Source organism: Bos javanicus, chromosome 10 (assembly GCF_032452875.1).
Source record: "Bos javanicus breed banteng chromosome 10, ARS-OSU_banteng_1.0, whole genome shotgun sequence".
Taxonomy (NCBI): Eukaryota; Metazoa; Chordata; class Mammalia; order Artiodactyla; family Bovidae; genus Bos; species Bos javanicus.
The window spans coordinates 63,652,136-63,674,199 of NC_083877.1; positions in this window are offsets into that span (position 1 = coordinate 63,652,136).

A 22,064-nucleotide genomic window follows, 5' to 3' on the forward strand; every position below is an offset into this window, starting at 1 on the left:
AGGTTTAACATATCTAAAGAAACAAAAGAGAAGTCTAAAAATATAAGCAAGGAACACAAAATTATAAAAAGCAACACAACAGTTCTGAAAAGACTAAAAATAATTTTCAGAAATAAAAACATAATCACTGAAATAAAAAATTCACTGGATGGGGTAACTGATTGAACATGACGGAGGGGGAAAAATCAGTGGAATGCAATACAGATATGAATGAATTATGCATAATGCAGTACAGTTTTGAGAGGAGGGAATACAAAGCAGGATTAAGAGACAGGAAGGATAGAGTAAGAAGTTCTAACAGATGTCTAATTAGAGTTTCATAGGGACATAATAAAGAGAACATATTAGAAGAAAGAGTTCAAGAGATACCCAAAAGTTTAAAATAAACAACTGATCCTCAGATTTAGGAAATCAAAAAAATTCCAGGCAATATGTATGCATAGTGAAACTGTAAAACAAGGCAGAACTGTAAAGCAGCTAGAAAGTTAAAATGTTTCTACAAAGGCACTGTAAATAGCTTGATTGATTTTTTTCCCTACAATAATGAAAAGCAGAAGACAATGAGTGATATTTTAAAATGCTAAGAAAAAATAACTATCAACTTACATGGAATGTGTGGTGAGATTACCTTTCAACAATAGGAAGGAAAAAATATCATATCCAGGCTAAAAGATAATAGAATTTACCACCAACAGATTCTTATTAATGGTGATTCTCAATAATGAGTTTTAAGTAGTGGTAATACAAAATAGAAAGACATAGACACAGAAAAGAATGGTGAGCAAAGACGTATAAATATATAGGCAAATCTAAGCCAATATTGACTATATAAAATATTTTGTCAAAAAAAAGCCCAAATACTAGACCTTGATAGCCTCTAAATGAGAGAAGATGGATTTGATCTGAAATATTCTGATGTCTTTTCATTTGAAAAGAATTTAAAAATAATGGTTAACATTAGACTTTTAAAGTATCCATGTTAGAATATCTATGGTAATTACTAAAAGAATAGATATGGAAAAATACAACCTCCAAACTCATAGAAGGCAAAATAAAAAAAGAAAAATCTAATCACTATGCAAAATTTAACTATTATAATTAGAAACATACATACATATATATGCTATATATATGTGTGGTGTGTATACACACATGTACAGTTGATCCTTCATATCCATGGGTTCCACATGCATGGATTCAACAAATCATGGCTTAGAAATATTAAAAAAAAATTTTTCAGAAATTTCCAAAGAACAAAACTTGATTTGCCATGTGCTGTCAACTATTTACATGGCATTTACAGTGTATTAGGTAATATAAATAATCTAAAGATGGTTCAAGGCACATGGGAGGATGTATATATGTTACATGCAAATAATACACCATTTTATATAAGGGACTGGAGTATCTTCACATTTTGGTGTCCTTAGGGGAGTCCGGAAACAATCACCCGCAGATACCAAGGGACAACTGTATGTGCGTATGTGTACGTATGTGCGTATGTGTACGTAATAAAACTATTTTAGGGTATTTTTATAGAGATAATAATTGGAAATCAAGTTTAAGGAAATCACATTAACTTGATACATTTACTATTGCAATGTGATTGCCATTGTAGCATTAATGAAGACCTCTAATATATCACATAATTATCCTTTCTAGCAGTAGTGGGAACAATTCAGAACTAGTCTCTTAGCAAGTTTAATATTAATAATATAGCTTTGATATCTATAATACTTAAAAAAAAAAAGCAAGAAAGTGAAAGTCGCTCAGTCATGTCCGACTCTTTATGATAGTCCATGGAATTCTCTAGGCCAGAATACAGGAGTGGGTAACCTTACCCTTCTCCAGTGGATCTTCCCAACCCAGGGATCAAACCCAGGTCTTCCACATCGCAGGTAGATTCTTTACCAACTGAGATATCATGGAATCCAATCACTAAACTGCATATTAAACCTCCAGGATATGTTTATCTACTGTATGCAAGAATGTGTCTTTAACAACATTTCTCTTATTCCTGCTTCTGCCCCCAGGAATCACCATTCCACTCTGTGGTTTTTAGGTCTGTGTTTTAGATACTATATATGGAGTATCATATAGTATTTGCCATTTTCTGTCCAATTTATCTCACTTAGCATAATGTTCTCAAGGTTCATGTTGTCCAAATTTAGAGCATTTTCATTTTTCTCATGGCTCAATACTATTCCATTGTGTTACACACACGGACACATACCATGTCTTCTTTTTTTGACATCTGAAATATATACTTTGTATTTTTTATTGAAGTATAGTTGATTCTCAGTTATTTTCTGGTGTAGTTCTTAGTTCATTCCCTCAGTCGTGTCCAACTCTTTGTGGCCCCATAATCGCAGCACGCCAGGCCTCCCTGTCCAACACCAACTCCCAGACTTCACTCAAACTCACGTCCATCGAGTCAGTGATGCCATCCAGCCATCTCATCCTCTGTCTTCCCCTTCTCCTCCTGCCCCCAATCCCTCCCAGCATCAGAGTCTTTTCCAATGAGTCAACTCTTCACATGACATGACCAAAGTACTGGAGTTGCAGCATCAGTCCTTCTAATGAACACCTAGGATGGATCTCCTTTAGAATGGACTGGTTGGATCTCCTTGCAGTCCAAGGGACTCTCAAGAGTCTTCTCCAACACCACAGTTTAAAAATATCAATTCTTCGGCACTCAGCTTTCTTCATAGTCCAACTCTCACATCCATACATAACCACTAGATAAACCACAGCCTTGACTAGACGGAACTTTGTTAGCAAAGTAATGTCTCTGCTTTTGAATATGCTATCTAGGTTGGTCATAACTTTCCTTCCAAAGAGTAAGTGTCTTTTAATTTCATGCCTGCAATCACCATCTGCAGTGATTTTGGAGCCAGAAAAATAAAGTCACCACTGTTTCCACTGTTTCCCCACCTATTTCCCATGAAGTGATGGGACTGGATGCCATGATCTTCATTTTCTGAATGTTGAGCTTTAAGCCAATGTTTTCATTCTCCTCTTTCACTTTCATCAAGAGGCTTTTGAGTTCCTCTTCACTTTCTGCCATAAGGGTGGTGTCATGTGCATATCTAGGTTATTGATATTTCTCCCGGCAATCTTGATTCCAGCTTGTCCTTCTTCCAGCCCAGCGTTTCTCAAGATGTACTCTGCATATAATTTAAATAAGCAGAGTGACAATATACAAACTTGACATACTCCTTTTCCTATTTGGAACCAGTCTGTTGTTCCATGTCCAGTTCTAACTGTTGCTTCCTGACCTGCATATAGGTTTCTCAAGAGGCAGGTCAGGTGGTCTGGCATTCCCATCTCTTTCAGAATTTTCCACAGTTTATTGTGATCCACACAGTCAAAGGCTTTGGCATAGTCAATAAAGCAGAAATAGATGTTTTCCTGGAACTCTCTTGCCTTTTCCACGATGCAGTGGATGTTCGCAATTTGATCTCTGATTCCTCTGTCTTTTCTAAAACCAGCTTGAACATCTGGAAGTTTACGGTTCACGTATTGCTGAAGCGTGGCTTGGAGAATTTTGAGCATTAATTTACTAGTGTGTGAGATGAGTGCAATTGTGCGGTAGTTTGAGCATTCTTTGGCATTGCCTGTCTTTGGGATTGGAATGAAAACTGACCTTTTCAGTCCTGTGGCCATTTCTGAATTTTCCAAATTTGCTGGCATACTGAGTGCAGCAATTTCACAGAATCATCTTCCAGAATTTGAAATAGCTCAACTGGAGTTCCATCACCTCCACTAGCTTTGTTCATGTGATGCTTTCTAAGGCTCACTTGACTTCACATTCCAGGATGTCTGGCTCTAGGTCAGTGATCACACCATCGTGATTATCTGGGCCGTGAAGATCTTTTTTGTACAGTTCTTCTGTGTGTTCTTGCCACCTCTTCTTAATATCTTCTGCTTCTGTTAGATCCATACCATTTCTGTCCTTTATCGAGCCCATCTTTGCATGAAATGTTCCCTTCAGTTCAGTTCAGTTCAGTCACTCAGTCATGTCCAACTCTTTGCTCCCTTAGTATCTCTAATTTTCTTTTTTTTTTTTTATTATTTTTTTTTTAATTTAATATATTCCTTACAAATTTAAGAACCCATCCTGAACCCTCCTCCCTCCTCCCTCCCCATACCATCCCTCTGGGTCGTCCCATACCATTTCTGTCCTTTATTGTGCCCATCTTTGCATGAAATGTTCCGTTGCTATCTCTAATTTTCTTGAAGAGATCTCTAGTCTCTCCCATTCTGTTGTTTTCCTCTATTTCTTTGCATTGATTGCTGAGGAAGGCTTTCTTATCTCTCGTTGCTATTCTTTGGAACTCTGCATTCAGATGCTTATATCTGTCCTTTTTCCTTTGCTTTTCACTTCTCTTCTTTTCACAGCTATTTGTAAGGCCTCCCCAGACAGCCATTTTCCTTTTTTGCATTTCTTTTCCATGGGGATGGTCTTGATCCCTGTCTCCTGTACAGTGTCCTAAACTTCTGTCCATAATTCATCAGGCAGTCTATCTATCAGATCTATTCCCTTAAATCTATTTCTCACTTCCACTGTATAATCATAAGGAATTGGATTTAGGTCATACCTGAATGGTCTATTGATTTTCCCTACTTTCTTCAATTTAAGTCTGAATTTGGCATTAAGGAATTCATGATCTCAGCCACAGTCAGCTCCTGGTCTTTGTTTTTGCTGACTGTATAGAGCTTCTCCATCTTTGGCTGCAAAATCAATCTGATTTTGGTGTTGACCATCTGGTGATGTCCATGTGTAGAGTCTTCTCTTGTGTTTTTGGAAGTGGGTGTTTGCTATGACCAGTGTGTTCTCTTGGCCAAACTCTATTAGCCTTTGCCCTACTTCATTCCGTATTCCAAGGCCAAATTTGCCTGTTACTCCAGGTGTTTCTTGACTTCCTACTTTTGCATTCCAGTCCCCTATAATGAAAAGGACATCTTTTTGGGGTGTTAATTCTAGAAGGTTTTGTAGGTCTTCATAGAACCATTTAACTTCAGCTTCTTCAGCATTACTGGTTGGGGCATAGACTTGGATTACTGTGATATTGAATGGTTTGCCTTGGAAACAAACAGAGATCATTCTGTTGTTTTTGAGATTGCATCCAAGTACTGCATTTCGGACTCTTTTGTTGACCATGATGGCTACTCCATTTCTTCTAAGGGATTCCTGCCTGCAGTAGTAGATATAATGGTCATCTGAGTTAAATTTACCCACTCCAGTCCTTTTTAGTTCGCTGATTCCTAGAATGTCGACGTTCACTCTTGCCATCTCCTGTTTGACCACTTCCAATTTGCCTTGATTCATGGACCTAACATTCCAGGTTCCTATGCAATGTTGCTCTTTACAGCATCGAGCCTTGCTTCTATCACCAGTCACATCCACAACTGGGTATTGTTTTTGCTTTGGCTCCATCCCTTCATTCTTTCTTGAGTTATTTCTCCACTGATCTCCAGTAGCATACTGGGCACCTACAGACCTGGGGACTTCCTCTTTCAGTATCCTATCATTTTGCCTTTTCATACTGTTCATGGGGTCCTCAAGGCAAGAGTACTGAAGTGGTTTGCCATTCCCTTCTCCAGTGGACCACATTCTGTCAGACCTCTCCACCATGTCCCGCCCGTCTTGGGTGGCCCCACAGGGCATGGCTTAGTTTCATTGAGTTAGTCCGTGTGATTAGATTGACTAGTTTTCTGTGATTATGGTTTGTGTGTCTGCCCTCTGATGCCTCTCGCAACACCTACCATCTTACTTGGGTTTCTCTTACCTTGAATGTGGGGTATCTCTTCACAGCTGCTCCAGCAAAGTGCAGCCACTGCTCCTTTCCTTGGACAAGGGGTATCTCCTCATGGCCGCCCCTCCTGACCTTGAACATGCTTTACCATCTGAGCCACCAAGGAAGTCACCCATGGACCGTGCAGCAGAAACGTGCAGGCTGCGACAGACCGCGCAGAGGCGTGGCCGAGAGGCGCTACCCCTCACCCAAGGTCAGGGGCGGCGGCCGGGAGGAGCTACCCCACTTCCAAGGAGCGGTGGCTGTGTGGCACAGGAGAGCCGAGAGGGGTTTCAGGTGTACAGTATGGTAATTCAAAAATTTTATAGATTGTACTCCATTTACAGTTATTACAAAGTAATTGCTATATTTCTTTGTGCTGTACAATATATCTTTATGCTTATCTATTTTCTACATAGTAGTTGTATCACTTAATTCCATATCACCATCTTGCCCGACTCTCTTTCCCTCTCCCCAGTTGTATCCACTAATTTGTTTGCTACATCTGTGAGTCTGTTTCTATTTTTTATATAAATATACTAGTTTTAGATATCATACATAAGTAGTAACATACAGTCTTCGACTTCTTTCACAAACCATAATTAATACTCTTTAGATTCATTCACATTGTTGAAAATGGCAAAGTTTCACTCCTTTTCATGACTAACATTCCTGAGTGTGTTATCTATATACACACATTCATCTATTCATCTGTGGATGGATATTCAGGTTGCTTCCATGTCTTGGCTATTGTAAATCATGCTACTATGAACATTTGGGTGCATGTGTATATGGAGACTAGTACAGAGGCTCCTTAAAAAAAACAAAAAATAGAGTTAGTGGGATCCAGCAATCCTACTCCTGGGAATATACCTGGAATAGAAAAAACTCTAATTCAAAAAGATATATGCTCCCTATTTACAGCTTTTTAAGGAACCTCCATATTATTTTCCATAGTGACTGCACCAATTTACATTCCTACCAACAGTTTACAAGGATTCCGTTTTCTCTATATCCTTACCAACATTTGTTATTTGTGGTCTTTTTGATGATAGCCATTTTGACAGATGGGAGGTGATAGCTCATTGTGATTTTGATTTACAGTTCTCTAATAACTGAGCTCTGATGCTGGGAGGGATTGGGGGCAGGAGGAGAAGGGGACGACAGAGGATGAGATGGCTGGATGACATCACTGACTCGATGGACGTGAGTCTGAGTGAACTCCGGGAGTTGGTGATGGACAGGGAGGCCTGGCATGCTGTGATTCATGGGGTCGCAAAGTGTCGGACACGACTGAGCGACTGAACTGAACTGAATAACTGATGATGCTGAGCATCTTGTGACATGCCTATTAGCCACCTGTATGTCTTCTTTGGATAAAAAAATGTCTGTTCGGGTCTTCTGCCTATTCTTTAAAAGGATTTTTTTAACTATTAAGTTGTACAAGCTGTTTTATATATCTTGGATATTAACCTTTATCAGTCATATCACTTACAAATATTTTTTTCTGACATTCTGTAGGTTACTTTTTCATTTTGTTGTTTCATCTGCAGAGCGGAAGTTTTAAGTTTGATATCATCCAACTGGTTTTTTATTTTTTCTTTTTTTATTTGTGCTTTTAGTGTCATATCCAGAAACGTCATTGCCTAGATTAATGTCAAGGGGATTCTTTCCTATTATTTTTCTAGGAATTTTATGGTATCAGGTCTTATGTGTAAGTTTTTGATCTGGGGCTTCCCTGGCAGCTCAGTGGTAGAATTAATTTTGTGAGTAGTATAAGATAGGAGGATTGCTGGATGGTGTGGTAATTCTGTTTTTAAGTTTTCGAAGAAATTAAAGTGCTTTACTCTTATTGTATTCTTATTTCATCCTTCAAATGTCAATATTTGCTGTGTATACTTTGAAGCGCCAGTGTTGGGTACATACATATTTCACATTGTTAAATCTTGATGGATTGGCTGCTTTACCATTATATAATAACCTATCTGTGTCTTGTTTCTGTTATTGTGTAAAATTTATTTTATCTCATAAGTATAGCTACCCCTACTTTCTTTTTGTTGCCTCTTTCATGGAATATATTTTTCTATTCTTTCACTTTGAGTCCCTGTTCATCTTTTAAGCTGAAGTGAGTCTCTGTTAGGAAGTTGGGTATTGTTTTTATTCATCTAGACACAGCCTTTTGATACGTAAATTTATTCCATTCACTTTCAGAGTAATTGCCGAGATGTAAGAATCTACTTTGCTGTCATTAATTGCTTCCTGGTTGTTTTGCACTTCCATTGTTACGTTTTCCCTCTGTTTCTGCCTACCTTTGTTAATTGGTTATTTTCCATGCTGGTATGCTCTATTTCCATTCTTTGTCTTTTGTGGAGCTATTTAAGTTTCTGTGTTGTGGTTACCATGGGCTTACACAAAACATCATAGAGATACAATAGCTCATTTTAGGTTGATGGCAAATTATATTTGATCACCCACAAAGGTCTCACCCTTTTACTCCTCCCTTTTATATTATCAATTTATCTTTCTGTATTATGTATTTTTTATCAATTTATAGTAGTTATAGTTATTTTACTATTCATTTTCTTTAACCTTTATACTATTGTTAGTTGCTGGTTAAAACACCATTATAAGAGTTATAGTTTTCTAATCCTGACTGTTTATTTTCACCTTTACCAGTGTGCTGTGTGCTTTTATATGTTTTCATGTCACTGATTAGCATAATTGAATTTTCAATTTGAAGACTCCTTTCTGCATTTCTAGGTGGATTTAGTGGTAGTAAACTCAGTCAGTTTCTGCTTGTCTGGAAAAGTCTTTAATTCTCCTTCATATCTGAAGGATAACTTTGATGGATAAAGTATTCTTGGCTGATTTTTTTTTTCTTTCAAACCTTTAAATGTATCATTCTGTTCTTTTCTGGTCTGGAGGGTTTTTGCTGAGAAATCACTGATAGTCTATTGGAGGGTCTTCTATAGGTTACATTCTTTTTTCCCCTAGCTGCCTTCAAGATTCTTTCTGCTTCCTTTATTCCTCACAATTTCATTATAATATCCCTTAGGGAAAGTCTTTTTGCACTGAGATAATAAGGTAATCTATTAGCTTTGTGAGCTTGCATGTCCAAGTCTTTCTCCAGGTTTGGTATGTTCTCAGCTCTCATTTCTTTAAATAAACTCTGCCCCTTCTACTCCTCTGCTCCTTCTAGAACTCCAATGATTCTGATATTTGTCTTTTGATAAAATCCCAGAACTCACGTAAAACTATTTTTAAAAACATGGGAATATTAGACACAAAGATTAAGACAATGGTTCTCTCTAGAGGGAAAAATTGGGGCTATGTCCAAAAGGAGCACATCGATATATTCTAGAACTGGCAATGTTTTCTGTCTCCTAGTCTGGGTGATGCTGCTGCTGCTGCTGCGGCTAAGTTGCTTCAGTCGTGTCCGACCCTGTGCGACCCCATAGACAGCAGCCCACCAGGCTCCCTGTCCCTAGGATTCTCCAGGCAAGAGTACTGGAGTGGGGTGCCATTGCCTTCTCCAAATCTGGGTGATGAGTACGTAGCTTCTGGATTACCTTTTATAACCTTCAGAAATATCATAAGTATCATTTTATAAGTATTCAATATTTAATACAAGTTAGAAAGTACATTTTTTAAATTGTATAGGAAATTCCATATACAATCTGATTAGAATTATACAGTAAATATATAAAGAGAAAAAGATTAAATATGAATATTGCAAAATGCTTTAAAAATAGCGACTGGACATGACTGAGCGACTGATACACTAATTTTATGATTAAAAAGTAAGAGATTGTTTACTTGCATTCTGTAACCATGATATAACTAAACCTAGCATTTGGAAAAAACATTTATTTTCAAACTATCAAGAAATGTTTGTGAGATTAAGAAATTACCTTAGGAGTCGCATCTCTGAGTAGCCTTTCTGAACATCAACAGCCATGAAGCATACTCTTCCTCATTGAAGGGTAAATGACTCTACTAGTTTTCTGTGAAATGTTGCCTTTGAGGGTCCATGCTACTTTTGCCCCACAACCGATCCACTCGGGAAGTCTGACAGTTCATCTTTCATAATACCTCCTGCATCCATCCTTCCCCTCAGTTCTTAATGAATCCTACTCAGAGTGACCAGATTGTTCTTCCCATTTACCTCCCTGAAAGTATTATGTTCCCTTATACAAATTCTTCTCAACTCTGAAAATACTTTGATTTTTTTCAATGATTCCAAAAGCATGGATGGCCCCTCTCCGCCCCGATCCCTGTGCTATGCATTTCCTACTAGCTCTTCACATAGCTATCCTTCTAGAACCAGTTTGAACTCTTACTTTTTCTGTCAATTCTTCTTAGACCAGCCCAAACTCAACTAGTTTCTTCCTCCTAGAACTTTCATTTTTGGCCTTTATCCTTTGTTGTTTTGTATTAAAAGCATTAATGTTTATTCTAGGTTACTATTTAAAATAGACTCATTTTTTTACAGCAATTTTAGGTTCATAGCAAAATTGAGCAGAAGGTACAGAGATTTTCATATGCTCCATACCCTCACACGTGTATAGGTTTTCCCATCATCAATAACATCCAGCATAATGGTACATTTATTACAATTGATGGACTTATATTGACACATAATTATCATTCAAAGGCCATAGTTTACAGTTCATTCTGTGGGTTTGGATAAATGTCTAATAACATGTACCCACCATTATAGCATCATATAGAATAGTTTTACTGCCCTAAAAATTCTCTGTGACCCACCTATTCATCCTTTCCTCCCCATGGCCCCTAGTAATCACTGATTATTTTACTGCCTCCATAGTTTTGCCTTTTCCAGAATGCCATGTAGTTGGAGTTATGTAGTATTTAGCCTTCTCATATTGGCCTCTTCCATTTAGTGATATGCATTTGTTTCCTCCAGGTCTTTTTATGCCTTGATAGCTCATTTCTCTTTAGCACTAAATAATATTTCAGTATACAGACACACCATAGTTTATTTGTTCACCTACTGGAGGACATTGTGGTTGCTTCCAAGTTTTGGCGATTATGAATAGAGCTATTATAACCATATTTGCGCAAGTATTTGTGTGGACATAGTTTTTGTGTGGACATAGTTTTCAACTCCTTTGGATAAAACACCAAGGAGTGTGATTGCTGGATCATATGGTAAGAGTATGCTTAATTTTGTAAGAAGCTGCCAAACTATTTTCTAGCATTTGGTGGTATTATAATTCTGGATTTGGTCATTCTAATAGGTATTCATTGGTATCTCATTGTTGCTTTAAATTGCATTTCCCTGTGACATAGGATATGAAACATCTTTTTTTACATGTTTATTTGCCATCTATATATCTTCTCCCAAGCTATTTTTAAAGCACTTAATTTTTTGAACCAAATTTCAGCTACCAACCTCTAAACACTCAATTCCATCTATCTATCCACAATTACCAGCCCAGCTACTCCATGGATTCTTGCCTTTCATGCTTTAAAATGGCATTTCTACAAGCATCAGAATTTTTGAGATTTCCTCTAAGGTGTAGTTCAATTCCAGGTTAGCCTTTAAGAGTCCCTTACATACTATTTGTTCTATTACTGGAAACAGAATGGAGACAGGTATAGAGGACATAGCCTGACTCATCTAGGGTGGGAGGACTACAGGAGACAGTGCTACAGAAAAGAAAAAAAGTGGTAGAAAAAGACTGGATTTCAGGATGAGTAAATAGTCCCTTAAGCAGGCTCTGGTAAAAATGCCTATCCACTGAGCTACCTGCCCCTCCTCAGCAGAAGGCAGAAAGCAGTAGTTTCTTGTATCAGAGTTAGCCCTGAGCAGCTGTCCCTTTTATCCTGTCGATAGCAGCAATTGGCTCATGTGACCTTGGAAGAACAAATTTAGGGCAATATCTTGAATTGATTGTTGTCTAGGTTGTTAAAGAGGAACAAATATACTTCTCCCAAATAAACTAATAGCTTACTTTGGAGTTCAATTATAACCAAGTAGACTAAAGAGATTTGGTCATGCCTGGGTCATTCCTTAAACTATTGATGGCCAGCTCCTTTACCAAGCAATGGACTTGAGTGATACCCAGCTAAGAAAAATTCAAAGTGCCTATCATCTGAAACAAGGAGAATAAATAAAGTGGTTATAAAATTTCCTCAGGCAGTCATATACGATGTTTGAATTGATAACTTAATAAAACATTTGGTGGTAGAATAACCTACTTTGATAAAACCCAATGGTTGTCAGAATATTGCACCCTGATCAATTCAACATCACCTTCATATACAGCTGAGAACATGCATAGATTTCCAGGGGAAAATTATATATTCCCATTTCCTACCCTTTAGTCAAAGAGGATATTAGAGTAGACATAAGGAGGCGGGGGCGGGGGGGCTTTGCTATCCTATGACATAAAGGTGTCTGCTATTCATGGATGACCCTGTACCCACTAAGAGGCAACTCAGCCTCCTTTCACTGTTCTGCCACCTGAGAAAGCTGGGACTGAGAGTCATTTGCTGCCATGCATGTCACTATGTCTGAACCAACCTGGACAGTAGCACACTGGGGTAACAGCTGTCTTTGTTCAGTAGAGATAATTCTTATCCCTGTCTGTAGTTCAGGATTTTATTTTATTTCTATTTTTGACATAATATATAACCTGTTACACATACACCAAGTTACTTTTATGAGGAAGACTAGAAAGAAAATACTTTGCATGGCTTTGGTAATATATCCAAGTCTCCTTGTAGCACACAAAGCATGCCTGCCTCCTGCCTGTAGAGGAGCGGGTCTGAGTGCTCTGACTTCTGCCAAGTGCTGTGCCTGAGTCACTGCATAAGGTGTGAATTTTCACAGAAGCAGAAGAGAGTCAAAAGGAGGCAGGGCAGTACTGCACTATGATCAGATATAATAACACCCTTTTTGTCCATTTTACTTGCCTCTACTCACCAAAAGCACCGATTATAAATTTAAGAGTAGAATTTACCAGTCAGGAGAAGGAGAATAATTTAATGGGAAGTTAAAGCTGTCATTTCTAACATCCATCTCAAGGAATGTGTGTGTTTGCTACTAAGAAGTTTATTAAAAGCCTTCTCATCCATAGTCTCCTTTACTCAAACCATTGAATGAAACAGGTATTATATATTCTTTTTTTCAAATGAGAAAACTGAGATAATGTAAACCATACAAAATAGTGGTATGATTGTCCCAAATCATACAAAATAGTTCTTTATGCAGGCAGGTTCCATCCTAAATGTTCTCTCAACCCTGTACTTTTCACCCTAGAGCATCCTGCCTCTCTGTACTTTGGAATCTCTTAACTATGAATGTAGATCTGCCACCCATGAATTTATGCAAACACTTCTATAGTATTGGAACATACAACATAAGCAATCCATACCAACTTAGAGCAACCAGTTCCATAAGATTATTTTTCGCTGTGGAAAACGGTACTCTTCTCGTCTCTGCCCCCTCCCTCTTTTCCTTCCCTCCTTTTATTCTTCCATTTTTTTTTTTTTTTTTTTTTTCTGGGAAGGATGTTAATGTATTGCTCAAAGGGGACCTTCCCTGTTTCTAGCACTTCTCCATTCAGGAAAGGAGTTTGTGTTCAACCTGTTCCATTTGTCATTATGAATTTTGGTCACATCCTTGCTTTAGCTCTGGCTTTCCACACTGTTATGGTTTTAACTTAATCATAGATCCTGCCTTCCCACATCCAGTACAGGGCAGACTTTGCTTAGATTGACAACTCCTGCAAGATAATTCGTTAACATTGGCCCCTCCACTCCAAGAAGCTCACCCCAGGTTCAACACAGAGCACTCTTATTTGCCTGCTCCTTTATGTATCCTCTTGATATAGATATAGTCTCCTTCCTCTGTTTAACTGTAAGCTCCCTATGGATAAAGTTGTATATCTCTCTGCTTCTCATTACAGTACCTAGCTCAATGTCTAAATCTGAGCAGCTAAGGATTAAACATTTGCAAAATGAAAAATTCTCTCCTTTCTTGTACTGAGATTCTTATTCATTTCTTTTGCATTTTAATGTCCCCTTTCCATTCACCAGTTTCAGAGTCTAGAACTTTAGGGTACCCTTTAGTGGAATATTGTTGCTCATTTGTCTATCAGTGTGGGTGCCACATTCCAACTTTCTTCCAAATGCTATTGACAATGTCTGGCATCTTACTGGTCTTTATAGGCTTAGATAGATTTATAGTTATGATTCCCTGAGGTGTGATTAGTAGATGAGAGCTTTTTGAACTTTAATGTATAACTACACAAATAAGTATTTTCTGAAGTGCCTTCCCACTCTTGTTTTCCCAGAAGTTTATATGCCATTTATCTTCTCATCCCCACAGCCTATGAGATCTTCTTACATATATTGCAGCATTCTGATGTTTCATAACACCAATGAATGTGAATTATATAGGTAGCATAAAGATAGAAAAAATTCTAGATTCCAGATAACATCAGGGCTCACATTCCTCCCACTAAGAAACCCATTTTTCTCTCTCATTTACTTGAAACTTAGGAAGATGGGTTGGCTCTGACCCCTCAGAAAATAGTAGCTTTCAGTTCAGTTCAGTTGCTCAGTTGTGTCCGACTCTTTGCGACCCCATGAATCGCAGCACACCAGGCCGCCCTGTCCATCACCAACTCCTGGAGTTCACTCAGACTCACGTCCATCGAGTCAGTGATGCCATCCAGCCATCTCATCCTCTGTCTTTCCCTTCTCCTCCTGCTCCCAATCCCTCCCAGCATCACAGTCTTTTCCAATGAGTCAACTCTTCACATGAGGTGGCCAAAGTACTGGAGTTTCAGCTTTAGCATCATTCCTTCCAAAGAAATCCCAGGGCTGATCTCCTTCAGAATGGACTGGTTGGATCTCCTTGCAGTCCAAGGGACTCGCAAGAGTCTTCTCCAACACCACAGTTCAAAAGCAGCTTTGACCTATCCTAATTTTATATACCCAAATGTAGTATGCTTATTCTTTTATCCTCACATCAGTTAAAGATCATCTAGCTTTTTCTTGCCTTGAGTAAAAATAAGTAGTCCTGTCAGATTCATAGAATATTCTTCTCAACTACTCAAGTCCAAATTTTCATGATAGAGAATGTATCTGATAATTGTTAGTGCTATTTTTGACAGATGTTCAATATGTAATAATGATCTGCTGCTTTGACTAATCCAGCCAAATCAACAGCTTTAGACAGAATCCAAAGGCCAGTTGGGAGCACTGCCAATATCTATTCCAAGAGATTTTAACAATAAAAATCCTCAAGTGAAAAAGAGAGAGAAATATAAATCATTAGACTACTTCCAAAAAAAAAAAAAATCAAACCAGGAAAAAAAAAAAGGCAAAATAAAACTGTGGCTAGTATAATAGTCCGTAGGTTCAATATTTACTAGTTTGTGTACCATCTGAGCTATTTCCTTTAATCAACCATGCACATGGCACTTTTATTCTCAGGGGACATTATTGCCATGACAACTTTATCAGGCTAAACACTGAAATGCAGCTCTTGGAGCAATCTCAATTTGAGTACGGTTTACAATATTATTTATGTTATTCTTTTATCAACATCCTTGGCATGCCAAACAGAGATGAGGAATTTTTTAAATGAGTATTAAAATCACAATAAAATGTAAAAACTTTACAAAGAGAAGAGGAATAAGGCATTAGGCTGAAAAATGGGCAATCAAAGGAGCTATTTCACTCGGCAGATGGAAAAGCAGCAGGTGCCATGGTGTGATGGGACCTTGCTTCCCATCATGCATGCTCTACAATGATGCAGCCTGACAGGGAAGGGAATTAATGTGTCGGAGCAGGTACTTTCTGTCCATTAGCTGATTCCCAATTCGTCCTCGCAGACTGCTACCCGTGGCTCTTGGATAAAATGGTGTGCAATACACAACGCCAAAACTTGTATGGGGAAGGACAGCTGTGAGCAGCCCTCTTCCAGTGCCTCAGCTTAACAGAGTGTGAGTGACCAAGGAAATATTTCTCCAGCCCAAACTGGCATTAGCGATTTCAGTCTCTGAATAAATTATGTGAATACAGATGCTGTGCATACATCCAGGTGACCAAGGGCCACAAACTCTCAGTGTGGGAGATGGAAGGGAACACTGATGAAGAGAATTCTCAAGGTAATAAATTAGCTCTCAAACAAATGAGTCTCAGGAAAGCTCTGAGAGTACACTCACCTCTCTGCATTCAGAGAAAAAATGCCAAATTATAAAGGGGCAACCTGAACTGGCGGGTCAGCTGAGACAGACGTGGCACATTAGGCATGGTAAACACTGATGCTCTGGGGCTTTGGCATGTGTCAGACTGGTTCTTCTTTCCGTTCCCTTCCCAAGCCTGAGTTTCAGGCTAAGATGTTCCAGATCTTAGCTGTGAAACTTCAAAAACAGAGTGAAATAGAAACAGAGTTTAAATTAAATTTGTGTAATTGGTAAGACTAGGTCTTTCCACGGAGAAGGCAATGGCACCCTACTCCAGTACTCTTGCCTGGAAAATCCCATGGGCGGAGGAGCCTGGTAGGCTGCAGTCCATGGGGTCACTAAGAGTCGGACACGACTGAGCAACTTGACTTTCACTTTTTGCTTTCATGCATTGGAGAACAAAATGGCAACCCACTCCAGTATTCTTGCCTGGAGAATCCCAGGGACAGAGGAGCCTATTGGGCTGCCATCTATTGGGTCGCACAGAGTCGGACACGACTGCAGCAGCAGGTCTTTCCAGATACTTGTCCAATAAACTAATGGAATTGCACAATTGTTTACTGGCCTTGGCTGTTAACACAAGTAGACTAGGAAATGGTAAACCTTATTTTTCTTTTCTATCCATTTTCATGACTGCACTGGAAAGTCAAAGCAGGCTCTCACTCATTATGTATAGTCATCAAAGGAAGGAAATATAATGGGCTGCATTTATGTTAAAATTATGTACATGTCAAAGAAGCATTAACATAAGAATTCAATTCAAGCCTTCTTCATCCCCTAGTTTAGGTAGTAAAAGTGTTAGTTGCTCAGTCGTGACCGACTCTTTGTGACCCCATGGACTGTAGCCCACCAGGCTCCTCTGTCCATGGGATTTTCCAGGCAAGGATACTGGAGTGGGTTGCCATTTCCTTCTCCGGGGGATCGTCCTGACCCAAGGATCAAACCCCAGTCTCCTGCACTGCAGGAAGATTCTTTACCAACTGAGCTACCAGGGAAGCCCTTAGTTTAGATAAGTGAAGTCGCTCAGTCATGTCCAACTCTTTGGGTTGGATTGCTATTTCCTTCTCTGGGGGATCTTCCTGACCCAGGGATCAGACCCGGGTCTCCCGCATTGTAGGCAGATGCTTTACCATCTGAGCCACCAGGGAAGTCACAGTTTAGATAAGGGGCATGTTATTCTATTTCAAACCATCCTGTTTTTTTCTGCACACTTATCACATTGGTATTTATAAATAATTTTCATTTAATGTCTGTCAAATCTCACTAAATTTTAAGTGAGCCCAAGGAAAGAAACTGAGTGCATCTTGCCTCAGTGCTTAGCAAAATACTAGCCACATGGTAGGAGCTCAGTATTAGTAGAAAGAGAAAGAGTTGGAAGGAAGGAGATAAATAATGCAGGAAGAAAATAAGGAAGATGTCAAAAGAAGATCCAGAAGATGTAAAATAATCCTTAGCACCTTTATACTTCCCTATGTCTTCTTTAGAAGCCTGCATAAAAGCTTTAAATTTATTAAGATGCCTAAACAAACTACACTAAATAAAGAGGAGGAGGACGAGTGAGGAGAAGTGTATGTATGCATTGACAGCAATAGGATGGATATCATTGAATGGTATCCAAGGACATCTGAATAGACGAGTATGCATATCCTTGGTCATGAAATTAATTTTATAAAGAGACAATGAAAATGGAAATATTTCAGCCAGAAAAGAGTGAGTTTTAACTTACAGGCCATACAAAGAGAGTTTAAAATTACCCTTTTATGTCTTATCCTAAGTGTTTCAAATAAGTATATATATATATATATTTGGTAGTATTTGACTGTGTGGATCACAATAAACTGTGGAAAATTCTGAAAGAGATGGGAATACCAGACCACCTGACCTGCCTCTTGAGAAACCTGTATGCAGGTCAGGAAGCAACGGTTAGAACTGGACATGGAACAACAGACTGGTTCCAAATAGGAAAAGGAGTACGTCAAGGCTGTATATTGTCACCCTGCTTATTTAACTTCTATGCAGAGTACATCATGAGAAATGCTGGGCTGGAAGAAGCACAAGCTGGAATCAAGATTGCTGGGAAAAATATCAATAACCTCAGATATGCAGATGACACCACCCTTATGGCAGAAAGTGAAGAGGAACTAAAGAGCCTCGTGATGAAAGTGAAAGAGGAGAGTGAAAAAGTTGGTTTAAAGCTCAGCATTCAGAAAATGAAGATCATGGCACCTGGTCCCATCACTTCATGGCAAATAGATGGGGAAACAATGGAAACCGTGTCAGACTTTATTTTTTGGGGCTCCAAAATCACTGCAGATGGTGATTGCAGGCATGAAATTAAAAGACGCTTACTCCTTGGAAGGAAAGTTATGACCAACCTAGATAGCATATTCCAAAGCAGAGACATTACTTTGCCAACAGAGGTCCATCTAGTCAAGGCTATGGTTTTTCCAGTGGTCACATATGAATGTGAGAGTTGGACTGTGAAGAAAGCTGAGCACTGAAAATTGATGCTTTTGAACTGTGATGTTGGAGAACTCTTAAGAGTCCCTTGGACTGCAAGGAGATCCAACCAGTCCATTCTAAAGGAGACCTGTCCTGGGTGTTCATTGGAAGGACTGATGCTGAGACTGAAACTCCAGTACTTTGGCCACTTCATGTGAAGAGTTGACTCATTGGAAAAGACCCTGATTCTGGGAAGGATTGGGGGCAGGAGAAGGGGATAACAGAGAATGAGATGGCTGGATGGCATCACCGACTCGATGGACATGAGTTTGGATGAACTCTTGGAGTTGGTGATGGACAGGGAGGCCTGGTATGCTGCAATTCATGGAGTCGCAAAGAGTCGGACACAACTGAGCAACTGAACTGAACTGAGAACATTCAGTTTGGATCTGATCATCCTTTTCATATCTCTCCTCAAATGGAATATGAGCATACTGACTATGTAGGATTATACAAGGTAATGATTACTACACATTTTTAATGTGAAGTAAAACAGTGAGTAAAGAAATTATTACAATCAATGATAATAACACCTAAAGTGCACACCAGCTAAGAGTTTCCAGGATGATTTAATATTATTATTTAATCCTTAAAACAATTAGTTAACCTTGTTATTTAACCTTAATGGGATCATTAATCTGGGAGCAAGGATTTACTAATTATACAACATTCTTAAAGTTACTTAACTTCTCCATCTCATAGTTTTCTCTACTAAAACCATCAAAAAATATCAAAAATTGAAAGGATAATGAATGGAAAATACTTTGCTCAATAAATGTTAACCATGGTTAGTCTTATTATTATTTAGTAGCACAGATATCACTAACTATAATTTACAGATCCCAGTGAAAGAACCTCATAAGTTAAATGATTTCATTGCCCCAGAACTCATATTTCTAATTCAGAAATCATCATGCTCTGTACTATGCCAATTTTATTCTAAGCTGCAGTTGACTTTAAAATCTAAGTTTGAGGATGTGTGGCCCCTTTGGAACACCCTTCACCACAGGATCCTAGGGACAGCAACTTGGTGTGGAGCCAATGCATCAAGCCAGCAGAATCAAGGTCTTGGAATACCAGCCCTGCCGGAGAGGTCAGTCAATATCAGCCGCTTCCCAAGGCCTCCAGAGAACCTGACATTTTGCCTTTCCTTCATTTTGGTTCCTGTCAGTTTCAAAAGAGACAAGCTTTTGGGAATGAAACTGATGTGTTTGTGTGACTGTTCCAGGCTGCCAAAATTGACAGAGGCTGAAACTGATGAAAGTAACAAATTTGTCAATTTCCACAAAAGGAGGGCTTTGAAGACAGAGATTGACTATCCTTTTCCTGCTTGATCTGTTAATTTAATTTTTCCCCAACTTTAAAAAGTTTTGTGTTTACTCTCATAAATTTTATTGGACTGTATTCTGGATACAACCTGAATTGGTCTCACAGTTTAAACAGATGGTCAATTCCATCAAAATCCAATTCAGTGTATTGTTTAGCAGAGTGTTATTTTACATTGGGTTGACTGATAAATTTATTTTAAATGGCTAAAAAAGTTATTAAAATGTGGAATCACTCTAAACCCTGCTGCTTTTGAGTTTTGATGCTTCACAGGGAAACCCCATAGCTTTAACTGATTATACACAGTCAAAAATGCAATCAGATAAGTTCAGAACTCTATTGCATCTGTCAACTATCTGGTTTTGATCATCTTTGCATGATTAAATCAAAATTATCTTTGGAGACTTAAAATTATACTGGAGGTGTTAGCATTCTTGGGTTCCAAGTCTGCTATTCACCAGTTATGTGATTTTTTCACATACCACCTTTGATTCTCAGCCTTTCCCCCTATATAATGAGGAGGTTAGACTACAGCAGCATTTTCCAAAGTGTGTTCTTTATAAAAAGCTCTCTTTCATAGGACATTAATAAGTCTAACAAAAAATACATGATAACTTTCCACATAACTTTGGAGAACATTAGTTAAATATGCTTACTGACTATAAGACTTCAGATTCTTTATCATCTTAACATGTTTAATGGATATAGCTCTCACTCATAAACCCTAGTGTACAATAAAATAACTATACTTTCTAGATCCCATCCTGCCCAAGTGCTGAAATCTTCTCTTCGGTTGTGTAGGGGATATTGGTTCTGGAATCTCCATGGGGAGAGGACATAGGTGGCCCATCTTGTCCTAAGTCATCAGTCCACAAAGTTTGTTTCTGGAACTGTCTACATGAGAGATGAGTAAGCTTTTTCTATAAAGGGCAAGATAGAAAATATAATAGGCTTTGCAGACCTTTCAGACTCTGTAACGACTCAGCACCACCATTGCTCAGTTCTGTCATTTTACTGCAAAAGAAGCCATATACAATATATAGCATATACAAAACTGTCTTCTTTTTTAACCATTTTAAAATGTAAAAACAAAAATGGACTGTATGAAAAACAGATGGGCTATATCTGTCTTCCAAGCTGTAGTTTATCATCCTTGGGTCTAAATGACTGGCTCATTGATGCTTCTGTGAAAATTTCTTGTTCTGAGCTCCCATTATCTCATTATTTGATGCATTTTTAATTTATTCATTCAATATTTATTGAGTGCCTATTAAGTGTCTGGTTCTGTGAGAGGTGTAGTGTATACAATGACAAATAAAAAAGGCATGGTTCCCACCTCCTTGAACCTTAATGCTTAATTGGGATGTTAGATACTCCACAGGTAAAGGAATGAAACTATAGTTTAAACTAAGTTCTACAAGAAGGGTAACCAACCACCATGGTTTGCCTAAACCTTCTTAGTTTTAGTATGAAAAACTTTGCATCCCCCAAATCCTCTGATTCCCAGACAAACAGGGGTCGATGATCACCCTACTGGTGCTATAAAAAAGAATAACAGAGTGGATATACTTCATATTGTAGATATAGTCTGGAAATCTTTTTGAGGGTGTATCATTTAAAGCTGAGAATTGAAAGAGAAGGAAAAAAAAAACACAAACAAAAGAAACACAGTCATATGAGAGGAAGGAACGAAAAGTACAGGAAAATAAATCACTTGTTTACAAAAAGTTTTGGGCACTCAGGAAACTGTAAAAAAGAAAAAAAACTATTTAACTAGGGAAGATTAAACAAGATAAATGGCAGGTTGAGATAAAATTAAAGGTGTAGGCAATGGAATATTACTCAGCTATTAAAAAAAAAACGCATTTGAGTCAGTTCTAATGAGGTGGATGAAACTGGAGCCTATTATACGGAGTGAATTAAGTCAGAAAGAGAAACACAAATATAGTATATTAATGCATATATATGGAATTTAGAAAGACGGTAACAATGACCCTATAAGCAAGACAGCAAGAGACACAGAAGAACAGACTTTTGGACTCTTTGAGAAGGCGAAGGTAGGAGGATTTGAGAGGATAGTATTGAAACACGTGTATTACCATATGTAAAACAGGTGACCAGTGCAAGTTCTGTGCATGAAGCAAGGCTCTCAAAGCTAGTGCTCTGGGACACCCAGAGGGATGGGATGACACATGTACAGACAGGTCTGATT